A 4,602-nucleotide genomic window follows, 5' to 3' on the forward strand; every position below is an offset into this window, starting at 1 on the left:
CACCTTTCACTCCACTTGAGCCATCGAAAATTACATCTTTGAAAATCGGTAACGCAAAGTGTGGTAAGAGTCCTACCGTCATCCAATGTATGATTGGTCATATCTTTGCTTGATGTTCAATCTACTCTTGAAAGGCATCATTTCTAATTTTCTTGAATTTAAAAGCATTAATGATACTGTTCAAATTTCTAATAAATTTATGGTTTCCGGATGGGTTTCCAGTAAGCTAAACCCCTTAAATGATGAGAGAGATAAGGCTCCCTGGAATTAAGTGTACATTAGATTGTCCAACAAATAGAAACTAGTAAAATCTTAGAGACGAATGTTCTAAAATGTGAGAGTCAACAGCAATAACCAACATTTTTAGATGACTAGCTTCTCTAACTCGTGATGGTTTTTTAGTATTGATAGACTTTTGCTTGTTGGACTGCTGTCCCTGAGCATCAATGGGGCAGTTTCTTCCTTTTGTACAACACCGCAAGATAGTGTTATTTTAATGCAATGATTGAGTTTGAATGTAATGGTATTCTGTGGCTGGAAACCTTTTTGAAGGCCCTATGCCAAATTTCCAATCCTGGACCTGAATTGCTTGTAAGCTATGTAATCCTTCACTTTTCCATATGCACATATTACCAATAATCTCCACATGAGCAGACTCCATCCTTCACATGGTGAAAGCGCTTAGCATCCCTTATGGTGATTGTACGATTAGTTGTTTTGGAAATAAACTTGGTTGTACAGTGGCAGTCCAAGCATACCGTCATATTCTTTGTGACAAGAAGCGGAGTTCCAGAAGGTGTACTGATAAGCCCAAAAGTAATGGCCAGCTTTTCACTATGACTATGAAGTTTTTGTTGGTCGCTCTTCTCTAAATCAGGCGTGACCATATAAATTCCAGAATCTTCTTCCATTTTCCTGCTTAAGCTCTGCAATTCAGCATATATTTCCTCCTTATAAGGATGGAGTTGGTCATCCGTAACAAATTTATGCACCTTACCCTTAACCTCAATATAGCTGCAGCCCAGCTGCTGCCTCAAGCCCTTGGCCTTCATCCTGTCAATCAGCTTTGCTGCATCATCAACCCTGCCAGCTGCAGTATATATATTTGATAGCATTACATATGGTGCAGGATTCTCTGGCTCCAGTTCAAACACATGCATTGCTGCTTGTTCCCCTCGCTTCACATCAGTCTGGTAGCGACAGGCACCAAGCAATGCCATAAATGATGCTAGTGTAGGTTGGAGGGGCATGCCATTGATAAAATACTCTGCCTCATCTAATTGCCCAGTCCTCCCGAATAGGTCAATCATGCATACATAGTGATCAAGACTAGGTGATATGGAGTAATCTTGCTCCATTGACAGAAAACATTGACGACCTTCATCAAGAAGACCAGAATGGCTACATCCGGCAAGAACGCTAACGAAGGTGGATTTGTCTGGAGAAACTGTTTCCCTTTTCATTTGATGGAACAGCTCCAGTGCTTTCTTGCCCTGACCATGCAGGGAGTACACAGCAAGCATGGCATTCCATGAAATCGAGTTTCGCTTAGGCATTTTATCAAACATGCTTCGTGCCTCCTCTACCCTGCCACACTTGCCATACATGTTCACAAGGGCAGTTCCCACAACAACATCAGACTCTACTCCACGGTTCATAATGTGCCTGTGTATGTGCTTACCTTCAATCAGTGCTGCCTGGCTGGCACATGCATCAAGAATGCTGACAAATGTCACCCTGTCTGGCAGAATTCCTTCTTTCTGCATTTGTTCAAAAAATAAAAGAGCCTCCATGCCGTGGTCATTCTGTGCATATGCTGAGATAATGGCACTCCACAAAACCACATCTCGTTCTAGCATTCCATCAAAAACCTCACGAGCATCCTTCAATCTCCCACACTTACCATACATATTGACTAGGGCAGTCCCCATAGCAAGATCTGACTCGACATTAAAATTGTCTAAGATGTAGGCATGCACACGCTTGCCGTCAGCCAGAGCTGTCTGAGTGCCACAAGCAGCAAGAATGCTGATAACTGTAACCTTGTTTGGCATAACTCGTTCCTGAAGCATTCGGTCAAAAAGCCTAAGGGCTTCCATGCCCTGGCCATGCTGATTATACACTGCAACCATGGCATTCCATGACACTATGTTTCGATCGGGTATTTTATTAAAAATGCATCGTGCATCCCTTGGGCGTCCACACTTGCCATACATTGTAACAAGGGCATTCCACACAACCACGTCCAAGTCTAAGCCACTAGCCAGTATGGAGGTATGGATTCGGTCACCCACGGCAAGTATTGCCTCACTGGCACATGCATCAAGAATGCTGATAAAAGTAACCTTGTCTGGGATTACTCCTTCCAGTTGCATTTGACCCAACAATTTGAGGGCCTCCTGGCTCTGCCCATGCTGGGCGCACGATGAAATCATGGCATTCCATGAAACTGCATTCCGTTCACGCATCTTAATAAAAGTTATCCATGCATCATCAAGACTACTACACTTGCCATACATGATGACGAGGGCAGTTCCCACAGCGACATCCAACTCAAGCCCATTTTCTAGGATAACGTTGTGCATCCTCCTGCCATCCGCCAGGGCTGGCTGACTGGCACATGCATCAAGGCTACTGACAAAAGTGACGGTGTCTGCCATGACACCTTCACTCTGCATTCGAGAAAAAAGTTGAAGAGCTTCCTTGCCCTGCCCGCGCTGGGCATACATGGTAATCATTGAATTCCAAGCGATCACATCACGCACTGGGAGTCGATCAAAAACCTTTGAGGCATCCTTGAGCCTTCCACACTTGCCATACATGTTAGCAAGAGCAGTGCCAATGACAACCTCGGACTCAAACCCGATGTGCGTTATGCGGATATGCATACGCTTGCCTTCAGCTAAAGCTTCACATCGTGCACATACAGAAATAATGCAAACAAATGTGACCTTACTAGGCAGCAGGCCCTCCTCCTGCATTTGCCTGAACAGCTGCAAGGCTTCAAAGCTTAGCCCTTGGCGAGAATATGCACTAATGACGCGATTCCATAAGAGCAGATCCTGCCGTTGCGTTTTCTCAAACAAAGCCCTTGCCTCCCCTGCCGCTCCGCATTTTCCATACAACTCTATGAGGAGGCTGCACAGAGGCATGTCTTGCTCGAGTTTATCCTTGATAATCTTGGCATGGATATGTTTACCAGCCGACAATGCTTTCGCACTCACGCATCGACGTAAGAGAGAAGCATAACTAGCAGAATCTCCTTTGGAATCACGGGTATCCCTCGTATCCGTGCAGCATCCGTGGCCCACGTTTTTGAGAGGGATCCTTGCAGGCAATGAATAGGGCCTCCGCAGCATGTGCAACTGAAGCAGCTCCAGGTCGCTGAAAAGAGTCGCATGTCTTGTGTTGGTAGAAGCTGCTTTGCTGCTACTCGGGCTGCCGGTGGGCATGTGCTAGAGACGCCCTTGCACACAGGACCTCCAGGGCCATAGCCTTGTGCTGAAGTTTTCACACAGGGGTTGCATGGGTGAGCTTAGGGTGCTTGAATATGGCACCAGGACGTAGTGCAAGGGACATACATGACGCTTGTCGTATCAGTCTCATCTCTCCTTTGTTTTTGGCAATTTGTTTTGGGTTCTCTCGAATCGTGATGCTCTCATACCTTTTTTTACCAGCACTTATATATCTATTTTTTGAAGAAGCAAATAGTCTGCGTCTCATCACATAAGCCAAATACAAGGGGCAAAGAGAAGAGTCTTCAGTTTTGTTTTTCCCTCTTGATTCCACACAAAAATGTTGAAAGTTGCAACAACATGATTGTTTAAACACCCTGATACATGTAAGGAATACAATGTCCCACACTTGACACCTCTTGCCAAAACCATAGAGCCCTTCTGAAATTTCTAACTCTGAAAGCCAAAGGTGGTCCGAAAACCAGCATCATCTAGCTGACCCACTGAAATGAGACTCTTGGTCAGCTTAGGCACATGTCTCATATTTTTCAAAACAAAAGCAGACCCATTTGCAAAAGAAAACTTTATGTCACCTGCTCCCACTATGTCACATGCATAGTTATTTCCAAGAAGCACACAACCTGTCTTTCCACTGTCATAAGTGGAGAACCATTCTCTATGGGGAGTAACATGGAACGAAGCACCAGAATCCAAAATCCAATTCTGAGAATATGCATCATCTAAGGTGGTAAGCAACTCTGCAGGTATACTAGACAGGAAGAGAATGTCATTGTCACTATCATCAGTGACTGCATTGATCTCCTCGATCTTCACCTTTTCTTTGTCCTCCCTTGGACTTTCTTCCTTCCTATTTGCATCCCAATTTGCATTATTTTTCTTATCCTTTTACTCTCTTTTTAGCTTGTAGCAGTCCTTTTTCATGTGGCCCTTCTTGCCACAATGGTAATACTCAATATTCCGTGCCCTGGATTTGCTACGAGACTTCCCTCTTTCTTGGAAAATCCTCCTGAACTATGATCCTGCCCCTTTGCACATTTAAGGCTGCATCCTGCTTATTGCCATCCATAAACTTTCGTATAATCTCCTCGGCCAGCAAGCTACCCACAACATCATCAAACTTAAGTAC

At 44.5% G+C, this 4,602-nt stretch overlaps 1 pseudogene; it reads right to left on the reverse strand.

The window, feature by feature from the left end:
* Window positions 1–287: 287 nt before the first annotated feature.
* Window positions 288–3,646, reverse strand: LOC147883723 (putative pentatricopeptide repeat-containing protein At3g13770, mitochondrial pseudogene; annotated as a pseudogene).
* Between the last annotated feature and the right edge of the window lie 956 nt (window positions 3,647–4,602).

This window comes from Dipteris shenzhenensis, chromosome 27, assembly GCF_047967505.1.
Source record: "Dipteris shenzhenensis isolate YYH24624 ecotype China chromosome 27, Dip_SZ_1.0, whole genome shotgun sequence".
Lineage (NCBI taxonomy): Eukaryota > Viridiplantae > Streptophyta > Polypodiopsida > Gleicheniales > Dipteridaceae > Dipteris > Dipteris shenzhenensis.